The following is a 22961-nucleotide window of genomic DNA, read 5'->3' on the forward strand; positions in this document are numbered from 1 at the left end:
TAATACTTCTTGTTTGATCGCATAGCTCCAATAATGATTGTTTACAAACGTTAACAGCCCCAAGGACCTCCTTCAGCGTTGGCTCTTCTTCACCATTTATTGGGTGTACCAGCATGGGATCTGTCTCTGATCTTCCAATTGCTCCCGCATTTTTGTTATTTATTTGTTTTACGCCTGCTTGTGACAATTGCCCTTGACTCTTTCTATCTGTTGGAGGTTTCGCTAAACTCCCCTGTCCCCCCTTGGTTGGCGTATTATCGGGAGTATGAGCATGGGCATATTTTTCCAACTTGGCCGCAGCAGCTATCCCAGCTGTTGTTGCAGTAAACTGGGGGTCTTTTTCTTTATCTTTTTCTTTGGCAGATCTCAAAGATTGCGCCCCCACATTTTCCTGCCTGGCATGCTGCTCCCCCCTCCTCCTTGCAGACATCGTTCAAATCCGCAAGTGTCCCCGAAAGGAGAAAAAAAAAAAAAAAAAACAATATCTCTTTTGAAGGGGGGGGGGGGGGGGTAAATTTCCCTAGGCCAAGGCAAAAAAAAAAAAAAAAAAAAAAGGAGAGGTCAGCTTCAGCTACTCCGCAGTTAGTCCAGAACTTTAAGAATGAATGGGCTAATTTGAGCTAATTTCTTAAAGGGAAAGCAGCAGCAGCAGGAGCTATTTTTCCAGTATATGTATTTATATATTTCTTTCTTTACTGCAACACTTTCCCCAAGGATAATACAGCGTTCACAACAACTCCCCTCTTACTTCTCCTTTAAATCAGCTCAAAAAGGGCAATGATGGGGGGGATCTGGCATGAAAAACGTCTCTCCACAGTCACTGCATAATAATATATCTATGCCTTTAAATTTCTTCGCTGGGTTTAGCTGACTTTTACCTGGAAGTGGCTGTACCTCATCCCCAGTCTCAGTAATGTGGCTCCTCTCTCGAGCGGATCTCACGGGGTTTCACCTCCAGGGGCTGAGCTGAGAAATCTCTCCTCCGTTCACACTCCTCCACACACCGCCGGTGCTCGAGAGATCCCACCGCTCCGCCACACTCTGCCTCTCCCGACCGTCAGCAACCACTGCTGGGCATCGCAGGTCCCCCCAGCACACCGAGCCAGAGCCTTCTCCGTTAGGGAGATCAAACGGGGATGTCACGGGCGCCGCTGATACCAGCTCCCGTCAGCGTGCAGTGAGAGCACACATCTCTCTCACACTCACTCCTCACACACCGCTGCCATCACCATCCGGTCACGCCCCCATTGCCTTCTCCATTTTTAGCAACTTGCTTGCCAAATAAGTACCGTAGGCCTCCTCAGGATTTGGGGGTTTGCTCAGCACTTGGGTGGCTTGGCGTATAAGTGCCAAGGACTCCTCCTCTGTCCGTGTCATCCTCCTGGGCCTTTTGCTGGCTAGGCGGAGGGGAGGGACCTGGCTTTCGGTCCGACTCCTGCTGGGCCCAGCTAGCTCCTGCGTGTGGCTGGTCTCCTCCTCCATACCACTGGTCCCGGCCTCCTCCTGGGTGAGCTCATCCTGTGTAAAAAACAAAGAAATCAATAAATAAAATATGTCTATATTTTGAAATCATCAATCACTAACAATTTTACAGTTCTCACTTGCAAATACATTTGTCTTGAAATACAAAAGGCTATCATTTTGACACCATCATTTTTCACCAATCACCAAGATTTGAGCCACATTTGTGGAAACTACTGTATCCTTCTATCTAATTTAATTTGTGATGAAATCCTAGATTTGGAAGCAATTCAAACATTGAACTTTACATCATTAATATTTGAGCAATCCTAACTTTAGAAACTAAAATGTACCTGGCTCCAGCTGGGCGCATCAACTTCGTCCAGCAAGGAAGGGTCTGGATCTTCCAGGGATGGCTCACCTGAGGTGGAGGGAAGGGTGGAGGGAAGGGTAGACGGAAGAGTGGAAAGTGACTGCCTGGCTTCGGATGTGTCATCCAGAAAACGCAGCCTGTCATAATACCACAGCCTAGGTACATAGACCTGACCTGCTGCTGATCCTGATGTTTGGGAGTCTAGGATCTTTTTGTGCTCCCGCCTATACACGCTACGCAGGTTCTGAATTTTGGAGTTCACAAAGTCAATGTCTGCCTGGGGGAGTCGGGTTTTCACAAACGTCAAAATTGTCTCCAGTGTCTTCCTCCGGCCAGGACGGCTGGAATATTGTGGGTGTTTGGAAACCCAAAGGCTCCTGTGTGACTCTATTATATCAATAAATGTGGAGAGGAAGGCCTCCTCCTTAAAGGGGTCTGGGTTATACTTTTGCATTTTGATTTCTGAAAAACAAAAAAAAAAACAAAAAACAAAAAAAAATAACAAAAAAAATAATGTCAGACCAAATGCACACTATTTATATTGTGATAATGTAGGCGAGACCCACACTACACCCACACACACACACTACCACACACGCCACCCCCCCACACACACACTACCCCCCCCACACCCACACACGCTACCCCACACACACACACACACTACCCCCCCACACACCCACACTACCCCCACACACTACCCCACACACACACACTACCCCCCCACACACCCACACTACCCCCACACACTACCCCACACACACACACACACTACCCCCCCACACCCACACTACCCCCCCATACACACACACACACTACCCCCACACACTACCCCCCCATACACCCACCTCCACCCCCCCCCCACACACACACACACACACACACACACACACTACCCCCCCCCCCATACACCCACCCCCACACTACCACACAAAACACCAACCCCACTCAACCACCAACCCACATAAAAATCAATTAACCATCAACAAGGTGAAATCTCACTATATACATTCCTAACGCAGGCTTAAAATTAAAACAAAATAAAAAGATAAGCATCTTACCATCGCGTGTAGCACTCGCTGCTTCCGTTCGGACAAACGTACGGCCTCGCGGTAACGCTTTATATACAGCGCATGCGTTCAAGCTCCGCCTGCGTCGCCCACGTTGCCCGCCCCTGACGTTCCGTGTGACCGTATTTCCCCGCCCCTTTTACCCTCGTTCCGCTGTGGGAGATTGATAGGTGAAAATGGCGGACGGAATTTCAGCGAGCAGCGCGGAGGAAAGCCCTCAACCCCATGCTCCCGGAGCAAGGAAGAGATATAAGGCCACAAACATGGCCTTTGAAGAGATGGTGGAGATGGTGGATATACACCGAAGGGAGGATTACGATGGGGAAAATGGCCCGTATCCCAAACCCAATATCCGTAAAAACGGCATCATGGATATAGTTGCCGAAACTTTGCAGAGCAAATTTGGGGTACGAAGAGGCAAGGATCAGCTCCGGAAACGATGGTCCGACATCAAGTCCAGGGAGCCGGACCAATATCATCGCATCAAAAAGGCCCTGAAAAAAAGTGAGTAAACTCCGCGTTTATCGTGACTGTCGGACATAATCGTTCGTATAGGTATTATATATAAATCTGGCGAATTTGATCGTTCGTGTAGTTAATAGTTCATGTAATGAGCGAATATGCTTGTTCGTATATGTGGACGTAAATAGCATGAATTTGTATATGGTGTAAATTTATCTGGTGTTGGATTAGATTTTAATTAGTTATTAAATTTTTTGTATTGTTCATGATAAACTGAATTATCACACTCAGTTTAGGATATAAATTTTTAATAAAGTTTCATAAATGTATTCAGTGTAATGTAGTCTCAATAAAAAAATTAGATAGATAGATAGATAGATAGATAGATAGATAGATAGATAGATAGATAGATAGATAGATAAAATGCTGGTTCAACATCTGGACTGGGAATCATTTAGTGTAGTTTGGGACATCATAGAACATTTTTTGACATAATCACACACAGGTACTCCAGGGGATGATTCAAGTGTGTACGTCTGTGAAACTTGGACAAAAGATATCACAGTTTGGTTAAAGGCTAGGTTCACATTGCTGCAATGTACGAGATCAAATGTGATTTGCACCGCACTGCAGTGCAAGTCACATGTGATCTCTGTGTGATGCGATTTCAGGCATACATATAGTATGGCTGAATTCGTATCGCATCCGGCCCAAACTTGTACATGGCCCTTTTTTTAGTCCACAGCCGAATCGGATCACATGGGTGTTCACACCATGTGGTCCGATTCCTGTCCGAGTTTAAAGATTGCACTGTGATATGAGAACTAATTTGGAGGTGTCAATAAAACTTTACACTGATACTCCCAGCAGGTCACATAGGGCAGTGTGAACTGCCTCCGGGAGGCATGCGATGCGTGAAACCACAGTAGATTTGCAGCGTTCGCACATCGCAGCAGTCTGAACACAGCCTAACTAAAAAAATGTCATTTTAATGATGTATTAAACTAGGAGCTTGTAATAACCAGCTAATAATTGTACACCACTTCAAACCAATGTTTCATATTCCAATTTCTGAACTCAAATATCACTATGCTTAAAAGTATACCTTTTTTTTTTTTGTTTTTTCATTCTCATAGGGGAACAAAGACTCAGACAAGAGGCGGAGCAGCCCAGGACCCCCCGACCTCACCAGCCTGATTGGGCAGTTAGCCCAAGCCCCGTGTCCGTGATGGAGCTGTTCAGCCCCGTGTCCGTGAGGGAGCAGCCAAGCCCAGTGTCCGAGCTGGATCAGCCCAGCCCAGGGCTAGATGTGGAGGAGGAAGAGGTGGTGGAGATACACACCCCACAAAGTGAGTGTCTGACAACCCAGCTTAAGGTAAACAATTAATGGCTGTATATGTTAACCAATTTTTTATCTACACATGTTTTTAGGTGATGATCTGGTTGTGGAAGGACAAGCCGCGGAGCCATTTTCCACAGACAGTGCCCAGAGGCTGATTGGGCAGATCATGGCCTGGAATGGCAAGATTGATGAAATGCAGAGACAACTGGACACTATGAGGCAGGAAATGAAGAACATGATCGATGTTTTAGGGAGAATCTAAGCCCCTTTTCCCTAAAACGAAAGATCATGTTCTTCATTTCCTTGCCCAAAATTTTTTAATGTTTTTATAACATTGTTTTTAGAGGCCAAATTTTGAAGATGCACACGGTGTGTCAACATGTGCTATGTGCCATCAGAGGATCGCAGTGTACGCATTTGGTGTTTGCAAACCCTTCCTCATTCTAGTATGTGAGAGGAAGGGATTGCACCCACCAAACACGTCCATTGATCACACATGATGGTACATAGCACATGTTGACATTACCAATTTTTGGTGTGCATCTTCAAAATTTGGCTTTACCCCTTGTTTTCTGTAAATAGTTAAAAATTTGATTTTATGTATTTTTTTTATAATTTTATTTTATATATATAGATATATTTATATGTTTCCAAAAAAATAAAAAAATAAATTAAAAAACAAAAAACAAAACAAAAAGAAAAATATCTAAAAAAGAGGCACTGGTTGGAATGTGCACTATTAAAAATTCCAAAAAAAAGATGTGTGTGTGTGTGTCTACTTCTTTCAATACTCAATACCAGTTTGGGAAGTAATTTTGTGTTTTCTGTCACAAAGGGCCTTATTTACTATTGGCAAAAACCACTTTGCAATACAAATGCACTAGGACAGGAATATGCAATTAGTGGAAATCCAGCTGTTGCAGAACTACATGTCCCATGAAGCATAGCAAGACTGACAGCCACAAGCATGAGACCCAGAGGCATGATTGACTTGTAGTTTTGCACCAGCTGGAGGTTGGCCAATTGCATATCCCTGAATTAGGAGAATGTAGGAGACAAGCACCGTGAAAAGCAAACAAGAACCAAACTTAAAAATTTGAACAGACAATACATATTTCAAGAAAAATACATTTTTATTGGTCAGCTGGCATTGGAATAGCCCCCCTACCATTAAAATAGCTGACATACCGGTCACGCACCTCACGTGCTGTTTGGGGGGCTAAGCCAGGAAGGGCATGATCCAGCCCTGTGAGTTCTGGTAATATTAGTCCGGCCTCAGGCCCAATAGGTTGCAGGTACTGGTTCCCTGAAAGTTTGCGGAGAAAATTGTGCAAAATGCAGCAGCAAAGAATCACATAGTTCAGTTTATACTCTGCTAGGTTGATCGCTGTCAGTAACAGACAGGACCGGCTGGCCATAATGCCAAAGGCACTCTCCACAACCCTTCTTGCTCTGGCCAGCCGGTAATTAAAAACACTCCTCTCCGGGGTGAGGGTCCTTTGGGGGAAGGGTTTCATCAGATGGTCACTCAGACCGAACGCTTCATCAGCTAGAAACACAAACGGTAGACCCTCCACATTCTCGGCATCTGGTGGCAAGTCCAGGCCACCAGTGATGAGACGGTGGCAAAACTCGGTCTGCCTAAAGACTCCTCCGTCAGACATCTGGCTGTTCTTCCCCACATCCACATAAAGAAAGTCACATTGTGCTGACACCACCGCCATTAGCACCACACTATGGAACCCCTTATAATTCCAATAGTGGGACCCCGAATGGGGTGGGGGCACAATCCTCACATGTTTCCCGTTGATCGCCCCTCCGTAGTTGGGAAAGTCCCAACGGGCAGCGAATTGGGAAGCCACAGTCTGCCATTCCTGTGGCGTGGAAGGAAACTGGGGAGTCAAACACAGGAAAAAAAATAAAAAATTAGTCATTAAATCAAAACAATTCATAACAAATAAAACTCAAAAACATTTTGGAACAACAGTTAAACAGAAATATTGAAAAAAAAATTCTGCCAAAAAAAAAAATAGACGGCCCAATTCACAGATTACTCAGCCCTCTGATGGACCAGGGGACATAAGTTAGGTGGGTGAGTGGGGTGGGGGGACTAATTAATGAGTAGACAATACCTGCAACCAATTTGAGTGGGGTGGGGGGACTAATTAATGAGTAGACAATACCTGCAACCAATTTGAGTGGGGTGCGGGGACTAATTAATGAGTAGACAATACCTGCAACCAATTTGAGTGGGGTGGGGGGACTAATTAATGAGTAGACAATACCTGCAACCAATTTGAGTGGGGTGGGGGGACTAATTAATGAAGATAAAGGAGAAAAAGGAGAGAAAGGGGCGCCTCTGGGTGCAGATTTTTTTAAAAGGTTTTATTTTCAGTGTAAAAAACATAAAATTTTGCACTCACATTTAGTAGGCAAAAAGTAAGCATTAAACACCAGGGGTCATCTGGTATATCTGATTTTTGGGACGTCAGCCAGTGGTCCGGTCCACATCTGTCATCTCATCGCGTTGTTCCTGTTCCTCTCACATGCTGTCCACTGCAGGTGTTTTGTATGAAGCAGCCGGCTTGTGGTGGACACGAGATGTGCGGTCTTCAAAACGAGGCTTGGGAGGCAGAGACGACCAGGGCGCGGGGCTGTGATGTCAGCGGGTATGCGACGCGTTTCTTGAGCGTGCGGGACGAGATTGTCGGACGACCGCGCTCTTTCATCAGGCAGAATCAGCAATCCAGGAGCTCAAGTTTCAGCTCTTTTAAGGTGGCAGCCCTGCATGTGGATCCATCCCCCCCTCCCCATCCCTTTCCCCCCCCCCCTCTCCATGAACTAAAGAACATGTATTCCCTCCTTTTTTTGGTCTGGACAAAGTAGTGCATTCCCTGCACTCACCATATGTAACCTTATAGACTCCTTTTTTTCAAGTGGGAACCTAATATCTTTGATTTGTGCCAAATACTTGTCTTAGGACTAATTAATGAGTAGACAATACCTGCAACCAATTTGAGTGGGGTGGGGGGACTAATTAATGAGTTGACAATACCTGCAACCAATTTGAGTGGGGTGGGGGGACTAATTAATGAGTTGACAATCCATATATATATATATATATATATATATATATATATATATATATATATATACACACACACATACACACAAAGGGTGTATACAAACAGTATACAAAGGGTGGGGGGGCAGTAAAATAGTACAATGGAGCTGACAATATGAATTATAGAGAAAAACAGTCTCGGCTGTGGGTGTATAGGGGCCCAGGATTGAATGCTGAGGACGTTAGTGAAAGCAAATATGCACGTGGGACACAAAAAGGTAAAAAGCTCAAAAAAAATTACACAAAAAAAAATAAAAAATGCATGCATTCATATAAAGGGGACATTCACATCATATTTCTGTCATGGATATTAAAAGTCATGATGAAATGAATACAAACATACAATGCATATAATGCATATAATGCAATATTAAAAGAACAAACTTACCTTCATATATTCCTTCTGCAGGACCCGAATAATGGCAGAACAGGTCTCTGGAATAATGATCCCCAGAGCCTGGGGGGAGATGCCTGTCGAGAACTTGAGGTCCTGAAGGCTTCTCCCTGTTGCCAAGTAGCGCAACGTGGCGACGAGCCTCTGCTCCGGAGTGATGGCTTGCCGCATGCAGGTATCCTGCCTGCTGATATAAGGGGTCAACAAAGCCAGCAGACGGTGAAAAACGGGGTCTGTCATCCTGAGATATTTCCTGAAATCATCAGGATTATTCTCACAGATCTCACGGAGTAAAGGCATATGCGAGAATTGGTCACGCTGGCGCAACCAATTCTTTGTCCATGAACTCCTCCTCACCCTGTTCACAGACTGGGCTCGGGTCAAAGTATTAACCCCAACACCAAGCCCCAATATAGCACGAACTCGTTCCCGAGTACGTCCACTCTCCATGGCTTTGAAACGGTCGGCTGGACATACAAGCTCAACTGAACGCACTGAAGAACAGCCAGACCTATGAAGAACGACCTGAAACCCAGAAACGAGCGGACCAGAAGCGCCTAACAACAGGTACAACTGATCCACGCGTACCGAAAGACAGATACAAACCTCACAGGTAGACTGCGCCGCAGTAAATGGACAAATTAAGCTGAAGTCTGAAAAGCGTGAATCGTCTCTATCCAAACTTCTACTAACGCAAAGTCAGCAGAAGGAGCCCAAAGGGTGCTTTGCTGTGTCTTGGACTTCCTATTTCTAGTCCCGTCGTACGTGCTGTACGTCATCGCGCAAGCTTTCGGCGGACTGTCTGTTCATCGTGTGTGGTCAAGTCCGTTCATTCGAAAGTAGGACGGACTGTCTGTCGGATTGTCTGACGGACTTAGTTGGCCAGACAATCCGCCCGTGTGTACGCGGCCTAAGAGTCACCCAAGCACGTATAAAGTACAATCCCAGCCCCTCTGATACACCTGGTTCAATAAAAGTCACCCCAAGTACGTATGAAGACACAGGTATAAATACCTTTAAACTGGTTGTGGGTTACTACCAGAAAATAGTTTAGCACAGTGGTGGCTGGTGTTTTTTTTTGGGGGGGGGGCGGCAAACAACAAGCACCACCCCCCTCCCTGGTTGGCTGCAACACCCCCCCCCCATCAGTCGGTCAGTCAGACCGATTTATACAGGTATACAGATGAATGCATGGAGAGGAGTATATAGATAGGGGTATATAGAGGGGTATATAGATTCCCAGACCTGTAGCAAACGGGTCGCTCACCGTTTACTACAGGTCTGGGAATTAGATCCTGATGATCACCGCTTTCCCCGCTGTCTTTTCCATCTGTTGGGGTCTCTGTCCGATCCGGGAGTGTATGTCCTGGGTGGTCTCATCCAGGTAGCTCAGTGACGGAGTTACTGGTGGAGGTGTTGGTGGAGGAAGGGGAGTTCGTGTCGTCTTCTTCATTGGAGATGTCTGCGATGTCAGGGTGTCTTCTGCCTGTCCTGAGGTGGTTGTCCTCCTGGCTCCGGGGTGCCTGGTTCTTCCCCAGGAGAGCGGATTTTGCGGGGAGATCCCTTGGGGGGCCCCTGAGGGGGTCTGGGTGGGGGGGATCCGGTCCACTCTGGGAGGTACCAGGGACACAACATGAGCAGGAGAGGGGAAGGAGCGGAGAGAGCAGTGGTGGCTGGGGACGGCCAATCGTCTCCTCCCTCCTCCTCCTAGGCCAATAGAATTGGTTATCCTTTCGGCCAATTGGGAAACGTGTCTCAGGACCCATTTCCTGATTGGCCGGGAGGAGAATCAGTGTAAAATAGAAAATATTCATTCACTATTGTCACACAATTGGGTGGGCTCAGGGCACAGTGCTCTGCGCTCCGAGCCCACCCTTTTATTAAGCCAATTAGAGCCCATCACTGGCATAGCATCTTATAAGAGGTACCTCTTCAGCTAAGACAGTGGCTCCATCCCTCCACACTCGGGTCACAGCTCCATCCTTTCTGTTTTCCCCACTCTGTAGTCTCTCTATCTCCCCCTCTCTCTCTTTCTCTCCCTCTGTGCTCCTCTTTTAAACAGAGCTCTGTGGGAAATTGTAGTTCAGAGCCCCATAGCCTCCATTACACAATGCTCCTGAGGGAACTACATATCCCAGTATCCTCCTCTAGTTCTTACTGATTGGTCCTTCTGCTGCTTAGCTGAGGAGGGAGGGTGAACTGCCAGCAAACAAGGATTAGACAGAGCCTACAGCTACACATCCTGTCCTGTCTCAGCAAAGCCACTCTGGTACTCTTCCTTTTTGTTTTTTATTGTCACTGCTGACCAGGGTCAGACTGACAACTCATGGGGCCCCCGGGCAATAGGAGATTATGGGGCCCCCAGGAAATCAGAGATTATGGGGCCACACAGTATACACAAACACACAAACACAGTATAAAATCACACAGGTTACACATACATGTACACACAGTATACACAGATATGTTTCTATTGGCTGAGAATGTACTGGAGAGGTGGGGCAGCTTTAATCTCGGGATTTTTTGACCAAAAGGATGTCGGCAAGGGACATTTCAGATGGCAGATGTAAAAAAAAAACATATTTTTCATACTGTCCTTGGTTTTACTGAGGCTGGCAACCCTGATTGGGCCCCCTAGTGGCCCGGGGCCCTCGGGCAGTGCCCAAGCTGCTGACTGGTCAGTCCGCCCCTGCTGCTGATAGGAGGAGAGGGGCTGGCAAGGGGAATTACACATGTGGCCTGCTTCTCCTGTGCTCTGTTACTTTTCATGGCTGCGAGATGTGGGAGGTGGAGGTGAGCAGGGAGAGTGGTGCAGAGCCGGCAGAGCACCCAGCTACATAAAGATGAAAATGAAGCCCTATGATGCATACAAGGAGCACTGCCTACTTGTCCAGTAGTTCAGTTGTGTTTTGTTGTAATTCTTTGATTTTCCAGGAAGTTGCAATTTACAAAGATGTAAATAGAACAGATAGAATAAAAGACAAAAGAGGTCTCACGGTTGGGTCAAAATGTCCAAAGGCATGATAAAACAATATATACATGGTCATACGTAACATTGCAAACTTGGGAGTGTTCATTCAGTTACAAAGCAGGTATGACATGTATGGTGCTGGCAAAAAGAGACCTTGTATACAGACTCAAAGGCTTAAAAATCAGGGGTAGGCAACCTTGGCACTCCAGCTGTGGTGAAATTACAAATCCCTATATACCTCTGCCTCTAGGAGTCATGCAGGTGATTGTCAGGGTCTTGCAAAGTGTCATGGGACTTGTAGTTTCACCACAGCTGGAGGGTCGAGGTTGCCTACCCCTGCTTTAAATGTTGCAACTACGTACAATAAAAACAGTATAATGTGCATGACATCCTGGCGGCCAATGGACCCAGGAGAGGGGGAGAAAACAATGTCAATATATATATATGGAAAGTCAAAAACTGAATGGTGTAATACCCCAAGACTGGGCCAAATACAAGAGGCAGGGGGTAAGTAGTTCAGTTTTTAATCCAGGCATTTTATTGCTAGTCTGGTAATCTGAGAAACTCAACTTGTTGTGATTTAGGAGAATTCCCAAACCCACCCACTGCCAATGCAGGTTCCTTGTTCTCGGTCAGAAAGCATGATAAAAAAAAAAGTCAGAAGAAACAGTCGGGGGGACTGTTCCCAAATAATTAGGATAAAACCTGCCTAGTATGTTTGAATATGATTTTTATTGATAATCTGTGTCCCATTGGGGAGATTTTCTTTTTCACTGATAACAGTCACCAGAACCAAATGGGAGGAAGGATTACAGGGGCACAGACAGCAATATTGCCTTCAACAATACTTTAACCACTTCAGCCCTGGAAGGATTTGCCCCCTTCATGGGCAGGTAATTTTTTGCGATGCGGCACTGCATGGCTTTAACTGACAATTGGCTTTAACTGACGGTCGTGCAACCTTGTACCCAAACAAAATTGACATCCTTTTGATTTTTTTTTCTTCACAGACTTTCTTTTGGTGGTATTTGATTACCTCTGCGGTTTTTATTTTTTGCGCTATAAACAACAAGAGTGACAATTTTGAAAAACTTCATTAGTTTAGGCCAATATGTATTCTTTGACATATTTTTAGTAAAGAAAAAAATCGCAATAAGCGTATATTGATTGGTTTGCGCAAAAGTTATAGCATCTACAAATAGGGGATATATTTAGGACATATTTATTATATATTTTTTCTTTTTTTTTTACTACTAATGATCTGCAATTTTGCCAGGACTGCGACATTGCCGCGGACAGATCAGACACTTTTGACACTTTTTCTGTCGGGGCAGTGGACTGACTGGGAATAGAGAGAGATTGCTGTTCCTGATTACTAGGAAGAGCAGATCTCTCTCTACTTCCCTGACAGAATGGGGATCTGTCCGTTTACATTGACAGATCCCCGTTCGGTCATCGTGACCGCCTGAAACGCGCATCGGCTCCGGCATTGCACCATGGGCATATACGGGTGCCCCCTAGAGCTCTTAAAGTGGCCAACGCACACCTATGGCAATTCGCCCAGGAGAGCCAAGCTGCCGCCGTGCAACAACGGCCGCTGGTCGGCAAGCAGTTAAAGTATAACTAAAGGCAAAACTTTTTTCCTTAATTTTGGATAGAATGGAGAGAGATTAGAACCCCTGTCAGGTTTTTATTGCTGTCTGTGCCCTCTCTATGTGTCCTGTTCACAATTATCATTGAAAGTGAAAGTAAAAGGAAATCCAACATTTTGGGTTGTCCCCAGAATAATAATAGATGGGAAGTTTTCCAATAGGGACACTAGTTATAGTGGCCTGGGTGTCCCCAATGAATTCCTTTAATTTTCAGGGATTTCTTCTCACTTCCTGTTTGGCTATGGGACAGGAAGTAAAGGGAAATATCCACAATGGGACACAGATGGCGAATAAAAAAAAACTGACAGGGGTTATAACCCTCCCTTGCTCTATCCAAAATGAAAAAAGTTTTGCCTATAGTTCTAAGATAAGGTAAATTAAGTGAACTTTCCAAATTCTACTAAGTTTCAATGTTTGCTGAAATAGTATTAGATGCTTTCAAATGATCAAAAGACTGTAGTTCACATCTTTGCTTTGAAGGTTTATCTTTGCTATTGCTTTGAAGGTGTAGCCTTTCTTTTTTCATTAATATACTATTACCCCATTATGCCAAACCATTTGGGCACAGAAGACTTATGAACAATGTTTGGCTTTAATTTACCCTGCAAAGTGCATTATTTCTTAGTTGCAGCATTACCTCCATCTGCTTTACATCGAAGTGAAGTACACAGTGGGTCTGATTTATGAAAATCTGCTCATACACTATACAATCTACTCTACCACAACTATGTGATACGATGACAAATCAAAACAATCTATGCAAATAATATTAAAATAGGCAGGCTTTTGCCTATTTTAGTAGATCTAAAGGAGATTGTACAGATTGTGTAGTGTATGGTTAGCCTACTGTTCAATAATCTGAGTAAGCAATTCTTCACAGAATCAGATAATATGGATATATGAATTATCGAAAAAAAAAATCACATTTCAAACCAAACTGATCAATTTAATTGAAATTATTCTGATCACTTAGGGCAGAAAATTTGATTGTGGAAAAGTATATAGATTGATATGATCTTTAAATGTATGGTGTACTGAACAATCCTTTTGGGTCAATTTCTGATTGGACAGTATATGTACCAAAAATTCAATCATCTTTAAAACCATTTAGTGTACGGCTGCTATAAGAGTACTTTAGGGTGAACCAGAGATTACTACAAACATCCAATTATGTGCAGCAGAGCTATAAAAAATATATAATTTTGTATAGACTAAGCTCAGGTTCACTTTGTTCAATGTCTAGATGACCAGATGTGCACCTATTATTCACCTTTTCCCCTTAATATCCTGACATCCATGCCCTTCTTCTTCACCTCATCCAGTCAGAGATTGCCCTGCATTACAAATACAAGCCATTCTGTGAATGGCTGCAGTTTTGAACAAGCAAATCCCTGTGGTCAATATTAGGTAGGAGCCGAACACCCCCGGTTTGGTTTGATGCAGAACATGCGAACAGGCAAAAAATGTGTTCGAACACGCGAACACCATTAAAGTCTATGGGACACGAACATGAAAAATTAAAAGTGTTAATTTTAAAGGCTTATAAAAAGTGTTTGGGGGCCCGGGTCCTGGCCCGGGGGACATGTATCAATACAAAATGTTTTAAAACCGGACGTTTTTTTCAGGAGCAGTGATTTTAATAGTGCTTAAAGTGAAATATTCCTTTAAATTGCGTACCTGGGGGGTGTCTATAGTATGCCTGTAAAGGGGCACATGTTTCCCATGTTTGGAACAGTCCCACAGCCAAATGACATTTCTAAAGGAAAAAAAGTCATTTAAAACTACTTGCGCTGTAATGAATTGTCGGTCTCGGCAATACACATAAAAAGTAATGGAAAAAAAAGCATGGGATTCCCCCACAGGGGAACTGCAAACCAAAATTAGAAAAATAAATGCGTAGGTGTCCCCCCCAGGTCTTCAGGTCTGGTATGGATATTAAGGTAAACCCTGCGCTAAATTTTTTTAAAAATGGTGTGGGGGTCCCCTCAAAATCCATACCAGACCCTTCAGGTCATTATAGCCGCAAGTACTTTTAAATTACTTTTTTTCCTTTAGAAATGTTATTTTTCTCTCTAAATACCGTTCTAAACACCAGAAACATGCTCCATTTTACAGGCATACTATAGACACCCCCCAGGTACGAAATTTAAAGGAATATTTGACTTTTATTGTTTCACTTTACACATTATTAAAATCACTGCTCCCAAAAAAACTGACATTTTTAAAACTTTTTTTTGCATTGATACACGTCCCCTGGGGAACCAGGTCCCCAAACACTTTTTATGACAATTACTTGCATATAAGCCTTTAAAATTAGCACTTTTGATTTCTCCCATAGACTTTTAAAGGGTGTTCCGCGGCTTTCGAATTTGTCGCGAATGCACCAAATTGTTCGCTGTTCAGCAAACAGGCGAACACCCGATGTTCGTGTTGAACTTACGTTTGACTCAAACATCAGGCTCATCCCTAGTCAATATGCAGTGGGAAAGCCACTTGGCACAGGACCGGAAGATTGTAGTGGTCACTGTGATAGTCTCAACCACTAAAGCAATCCATTTCTGCAGTAGCCCCTCAGGTATGAGATATGTATACTTACATTGCACCAAGTTGAATGAATATAACTATACTATAGAAATAATTCCTAGAATTCATCTGTAAGGTTTATGATTTTCAATTTGCTGCATATTAAAAACTAGGACTGATTTATAGAAACCGGCGCAAGCATCAAGCCTGTAACAGGCAGGATTCATCACTCTCATCCTAAATTATTACTTTTTAATAGATTATAATAAATGTGACAAAATGACATGTTGGAAAGAATGTCCAGCAAAACAGGTCCTTAAAGAAGAACTTAACCCTCCATTTTCTCTCTGCCCTCTTACCCATCTTCTGTTTGTCCAAAAGCATACTTACAAGCCTGATGATCCAGCAATGTTCCCTAGGTATCCACTTCTTTATCACAGCACACCTGGTACACAGGGCAAAATTTCTCATTAGGCACTGTAGGTATGTGCCTACAGGTGCCCTTCCTAGAGGGGTGCCCATTTGTAAATGGCCAGATCAAGGGGGTGCTGAGGTGGGCAGTGCCCCCCTATATTTCAGTTGTGCCCTCCCTCAGGCCGGCCCCCTATGAACATTGTACCCACATCCGCTACAAGTCCAGACAGGAGAATTGCCAGCAAAAAGAGAACTGGGAGGAGATGTGAGCTTTCTGTGCTTTGTTTACTGGTGCGCAGTCATGTTGGAAAAGGAAGGGGTGATCCCCAAACTGTTCCTGCAGAGTTAGGAACATGACATTGTTCAAAATGTCTTGGTATGCTGACACCTTAAGAGTTCCCTTCACTGGAATGAAAGGGCAAAGCCCAACCCCTGAAAAACAACCCCAGACCATAATCCCCCCTCCACCAAATGATTTGGACCAGTGCACAAAACAAGGTCCATAGAGACATGGATGAGCGTGTTTGGGGTGGAGGAATTTGACTGGCCTGCACAGAGTCCTGACTTCCACCCGATAGAACACCTTTGGGATGATACTATGATACTATGAATTAAAACAGAGATTGTGAGTCAGGCATTTTCATCCAACATCAGTGCCTGACCTCACAAATATGCTTCTGGAAGAATGGTCAAACATTGCCATAGACACACTCCTAAACCTTGTGGACAGTTTTCCCCGAAGAGTTGAAGCTGTTATAGCACCAAAAGGTGGGGCAACTCAGAATTTAACCCTAGGAACTTAGACTGGGATGCCATTAAAGTTCATGTGCGTGTAAAGGCAGGCAAACAAATATTTTTGGTAATATAGTGCTGGGAGAAGGATTTGGACTGTGAGGATGGGGGATGTTTGCATTTTTGATTGGGGAGAATTTGAACTTGCAGAGGAAATTAATGCTTAGGGGTGAGCGTGTTGATTAGTGCTGTTTTATTTATTGGGGGGGGGGGGGTGGCTTAAGAATTCTCTGCCTATAGACTCCTGAGATGTACCTTCTGGTACCACATCTCCATCTTCTTCTGACGTCACCAGGGAGGGTGACTGTCCCTTCCAGGCTGTGCAGCCGCCCCATGATAATGCCCTTGTGTTGCAACATCAGTGGCAGTGGCTGCATGCAAAAAGCGTGAATAGACAGAACCCCCCACCACCGTCCCAATGATGTTGCATATCGCATGCACCATAGAGTACCCCACAGCCTCCTGGGACCCATGAAGGCTGTGGGCATAGTACACCTCATTCTGGCCTAGGCTAGAAATGAGGAAGTATGGGGAGGAGTCCCCAAAAAAAGGGCTAAAAAAGTGCAGCGCTACCCCCGGAGGAGTTGCTGGATTTTTAATGGGTACTTTCCCAAAACAGTGCAGAGCCAGCCAGGCTCACAGCAACATTTCATTCACTACAGCTCATTAAACAGTCAAGGGGTTTGTATTTTTGTATTTTATTGCAGAAGCTGGGGAGGAGATTTGGGGTGCTGTGAAATACTCCAAGGTGGTTGAGCACAAATCTGCAGAGGACAACCCTCTCTCTCCCTAAACATTTGCACCACAGTTTTGCACTCACAGCTGGGAACCATGGGATACTTTGCAGAACATGTAGAGCTAGCCTGGAACAGTTTATTGGTTCACAGCTGAGGACCATGAAGTAACTTTAAGGTAGAGCAAAGACAAGAGGCATATATATAAGTGCATCCTCTTGAAAAGAAACCCAGAATCCAGTCCAAAGGGCACCAGAGGCAAGCAAACTCCCCTTCCTCCCTCAGCTCAGTGATCCAGTCACTCAGGAGGTAAAAAGACAATCTCCTCAGGACTCCAGACTATTTAACAGCATCCCAGCCACCAACCGAGCAAACCCCCTATGCCCTGCTCAAAATAAGCTGATCATCTAAATTCTCCCTCCCTAAGCTATAGATACTTATTTTACAGGCCAGTGGAAGCAATCGACACTAATATCCAAAATGGTGTAGCGCAACTCTCCTAAAAAAACTGTAATTGCTAACAAAATTGCTTATTAACGATATAAACAAAATCAATGTGCATATATCACACCCTATTAAATGTGCATAACACAAATCAACAATCTGATTCCTCCCCCCCCCCCCTTTGGTGCCACATTTGGCACCTTTCGGGGGGAGGGGGGAACAGGGACCTGTTTTTTACAGATACCCTGTCCCCACTTCCGAAAGACCATGCCACAGCGAATTACGTCAGCAGCTCGGTCCTCCTCCCTCCCAGGTGAGTGAGCACAGCGTGCTTCGTGCATGTGCAGTAGGGAACCGGCCGTGAAGTCAAAAGGCTACACTGCCGGGTTCAATTACTTAATGAAGGGTAAGGCAGCACCCAACCAGCCAAGGAAAACATCAGCTGCAGTGCCGACACTGCTGGAGTCCAGGATGGTTAAGTGTCCTAATATTAGAGTACAGTATGTGTAGCTGCTGACTTTTAATTTTTAAAGGAGCAGACAGAACTCCACCACTCATTCAGAATGGCCTTTCACCTCACTGACATGACCCTTGACATTATTTTCATTGATTGAAGTTCTAATATATTCATTGACTTATCACAATTGTGGTTGCACATTCGGACATTTGTTAGGCTGTATTATAATTTCGGAAGCATTGTGTATGATACACAGAGAAGAAATACCATATTATGCTTGTTGTTTTTTGTTATGCACATATAATAGGGTGTGATATATGCACAACTGGTTTTGTTAATATCGTTAATTGTCTTGTTAATTGTCTTATGTTAGCAATTACAGTTTTTTTTAGGAGTGCTGTGCTACACCATTTCGAATATAAGTTTATATAATAAGTTATGAATCACTTATAGGTGCTGGCTAGCAATTCACTTAGCACCAATTTTTGATTTACTAAAAAGGATTGTGCTGATTGATTACTCAAACACATGAAGCAATCAAACTAGACCAAACAATTACTGCTCCTCTGGTTAGAGCAGGAACCAAAAATGAAATTAGCCTAGCAGCCTAACTAGGAGGGTGCTACAAGAGGATCCCCCCCCCCAAAAAAAATGTCCAATTATGTTAGTATTGTGGGGAGGGAGGAAAATTCCATAAAGGTGCTAGGAAGGGTAGCAAGAGTAAAATCCCACTTTAAGACCTCATTCACACAGGCATATGTGTATTTTCTGCACATGTAGGCAGGTGCAATCTGTACTCCCCACTGTAGGTGGCACTCAACGGAAGCGGCAATGCAGAAGGGAAAGGAAGTTGTGCGAAACTTGGTTCCTCTATGACTTCCTGTGGTCATAGTGAGATAGCTGTCTGATTGGATGCTAGCGCCCCATGTGGCTCCAGCTGCTTTCTTGTGTCAGGCAGAGTCTATTTAAGACTCATTCTCCTGAATTTGGTGTTCCTTATGCAAGTGGCTAGCGTAGGGACAGGGCCTCTATCTGGCAGGGACAGTACTTAGAGATAGCGAAAGGTTCCTGATGAGTAGGAACAGTGCAGGGACCACATCTACCTTGGTGCAGGAAGCCTCCCCTTTGGGGGTGGACCAGTCAGTCCGCATTTTGTTCCTCGTTGCAGACGCTGTTGGCATCTTCAAGACTTTAAACCACTGTTTCATTTAGAAAGTGGCACCGGATAGGTGTGCCTACCCGCTGGGCCTGACTAAATTATGTGGGACCTTTTCTACAATATAACTAATTTGCCTAACTTGGACACTGTGTGTTCAATGCCCACAAAACCACACTGCACCTTGCTCACGCTCGGAATACAGGTTCTTTCTGGCAGAGGATCCTGCATAAATTACACGCCTAAAGTGCTTGCGTTTAGACATATGCAATTCTTTCATTCAAATGAATGGCTACACATTTAGAGCTCATTCACAATGGCAGAACAAAATGATTTATTTACATGTGAACAGCAGATCCTTTTTTTCACATCTAAACACAGAGCCAAGCTAATCAATGAGCCCATACACACAGCGAGGTCTACATACAGAAATGTGTGCTGCGTTTAGCCATGTACAAAAAAAAGTAGGACACAGCTGCAGATTTTACATATGTGAGATTTGCAGATTTTAGGCATGTACGTGTATATACGTGCATAAACGCATATAAAACGAGCATAAATGTGAGCAGGGCTTTTTTCTCAGAGAATAGGTTCAGGAACTCCCCCTTTTGGGAGTTACCCATTGTCTTTGCCCCTACCTTCCTCTGAGCACCAGTACTTGGTTCCACCCCCTACCCACCTCCCAGTACTGCCCCTTTTAGAGAATACAGAACCTAGTAACATTTGTGGTACTAAGTAATTTGTATGGAATTTGTTATTGATAATAAGAAAAGCAGTAAAATAAACCCCCCACAGGCAACAACAATAGACCCAACAGGAACAATAGATCCCCCCCGCAACAATGGACCACCTAAAACAAAATACCACCCAGCAACAATAGACCCTCTAGCAGCCAGCTATAATAGACTCTTCCCTCAACAGTAGATCCCTCCCAGCAACAAGACCCACCCCAGCAACAATAAACCCCCCACCAGCAACAATGGACCTCACCAGCAGCAATCAACCCTTCTGCATAAATAGATCCCCTCCAGCAACAATAGATCCACCAGCAGCCAGCATCAATAGACACTGTAGCACAAGCCAGCACTCCTTGCCATTACATACATTCAGTGGTGGAGGTGCCAGAACTGCGTTACCCTGCGTTCCCGCTGAAAAAAAGCCCTGAATGTGAGTATTTAGGGCACATATTTTACGCGGCTCTGCTAGAAAGAACCTTTCATACATCTACATCTATAATCTAAATGCAGAGTTTTTTCTGTCCATATGAATGAGCCTTTTATGTGTGTATGTGTTAGGCACCATTAGGTCCTTTTATGCATATACTCATGTAAAATTTGCTGATCTGTGCGACCCAGAGTCTTGGTTCACACTGGTGCAATGCGGGAACCAGCGCGATTCCTGTTCACACTGACATCTGCGATCTGCTGTGGGTGTCAATATAAAGTTGATGACACCCCCAAATCGGTTTGCACCACGCAGTACAAAGTGTGGAATCAGATTACATGGGTCTGAACACCTATGCGATCTGGTTCCAGTGCGGACCAAAAAAAGAGTCCTGCACCATTTTGGTGCGAATGCAATGCAATTTTGTCTGAATTCACATTGCGCAGACATCACATTTGATGTGTACAGCGATGTGGTTTGAATCATATGCGATGTCTGGCATCGCATAAGTGTGAACCCAGCCTGAACACAGCGGTATCCTATTTTTTTATGGGCAACTAAATGCCCAGCACATTTCTGTATGTACACACAGCTGTGCACAGGGGCTCAATGATTACTACAGCACTGTGTTTAGATGTACACAAAACTAGACACTGCGGGGTTTAATTATTTACTAAAGGCAAATCCACTTTGCACTGAAAATGCATTTGGAAGTAAAGTCGCTGTAGATCCGAGAGGGATATGCAAGGAAAATAGAAAAACAGCATTTTAGCTTGCACATGATTGGATGAGAAAATCAGCAGAGCTTCCCTTCATTTCAGATCTACTCCTTAGATTTAGAACGACTGCTGTTCTAAGTGCACTTTCAGTGCAAAGTGGATTTACCTTTCCTAAATAACCCCCTGTGTAAACACTGCACTTTTCTGCTGTTGTGAGCTCTAAAGTCCATTCAGAACTCAGTAATGCTGTACTTTCTATATGCAGGTCTTTGAAGCAAGCAATCTCTGAAATGAACGAGTCCATATACTGATGTACTGATATCCTGATGTACTAATGAAGTGGAAATGGAAGATAACCTCAGCAAAGCTGCAGCTCTATACATTCGCCAGGCTGTAGTTTCCTTATCTGTCCACTAGGAGGCAAATGAAGAAGTTGGCGTGCTGTGCGAGTCTTGGAAAGTCGCTGTCACTGTATATAGGGCATTGAGCAGCAGCGATCATCACGATCCTATATATCCAGGAACAGCGCTAGCTAGCTATACACACATACCTACACATGCAGCCACCTCTATGGAAATACCGGCACCTATGGGATTATAACTTCCGACAACTTTGCCTCGCTGATTGCCAAGGTGAGTGTCTTCCTACATCAGAGGGCTGAGATTGTCGCCTTGTCTTGATTTGTGAATTGGGGACATTAGTGAGCGAGGACTCGTGACTGTCACTTATTGCCAGTGACCTATCACACTTGTAAAGGGCAGCTGTCACCACTTGGCACTTGTAGATGTCCTGTGGATCCTGAGTGTCCCATGAACTCTACAAGGATGTAGCATATTGTGGACAAGAGGTAATATTTGTTAGATCGTTTTTTTTTAAATTAGATCTGACTGTGCTTCAAAAGATAGCTGTGATCGTAGTCTATTATACCTGAGACCTTGTTGTGTCCTGAGCGTCCCACAAATCCAACAAGGATCTAGCATATTGTGAACATAAATTCATATTTTTATTTCAAACAGAGCTGGTCATGCTTCAGAAGATGGCTTTAATCACAGTCTATTATTACTGAGATCTTGGTGTGTCCTAAGTGTCCCATAAATGTCCCATAAATCCCTAAAGGATGTAGCAGAGGTGATATGGCTTAGATTTTTTTTTATGTTAATTGGATCTGGCCATGCTTCAGAAGATGGCTTTGATCACACCCTATTATTATTGAGGACCTGTTGTGTTCTAAGTGTCCCATATACCCTACAAGGAAGTAGCATTTTGTGGACAAAAGTTACTTTAAATAGATCTGGCTATGCTTTAGAAGATATCTCTTTTAATAATGAGACCTTACTGTTTCCTGAGTGTCCCAAAAACCTTATAGAGAAGTAGCATAGGTGTTAGCAAAGGTGATAGTGTTAGACCATTTTGTTTTGCTTGTTAGATCAGGCTATGCTTGCTTACAAAATTCACTTTGGCTTTAATCACAACCTGTTATTACTGTGATCTTATTGAGCCCTAAACGTTCCATATCTGGCTATGCTTCAGAAGATGGATTTGATCACAGCCTATTATTAATGAGACCCTGGTGTGTCCTAAGTGATCCATACAAGGATGTTGCATACTGTGGACCAGCCTGTAGGTTGATCTGACTATGCTTCAGAAAATGGCTTTGATCAGTTTATTATTACTGAGATCATATGTGTCCTAAGTGTCCCATAAACCCT

At 44.1% G+C, this 22961-nt stretch overlaps 1 protein-coding gene across 5 annotated transcripts in view; it reads left to right on the forward strand.

The window, feature by feature from the left end:
• Positions 1 to 21682: 21682 nt before the first annotated feature.
• The window catches only part of CHRM1 (cholinergic receptor muscarinic 1), a 443365-nt gene continuing 442086 nt past the window's right edge, over positions 21683 to 22961 (forward strand). For 4 of the 5 annotated variants that reach the window (XM_077458590.1, XM_077458582.1, XM_077458624.1 and 1 more), the window contains exon 1: positions 21683 to 21884. The gene's annotated coding sequence lies outside the window, so the exon portion shown is untranslated. Of the gene's footprint in view, positions 21885 to 21949; positions 22100 to 22961 lie in introns of those variants that run through there. The other variant, XM_077458609.1, reaches the window with a different exon arrangement.

Source organism: Lithobates pipiens, unplaced genomic scaffold (assembly GCF_037356315.1).
Source record: "Lithobates pipiens isolate NorthernLeopardFrog02 unplaced genomic scaffold, aLitPip1_a1.2 Scaffold_10, whole genome shotgun sequence".
Taxonomy (NCBI): domain Eukaryota; kingdom Metazoa; phylum Chordata; class Amphibia; order Anura; family Ranidae; genus Lithobates; species Lithobates pipiens.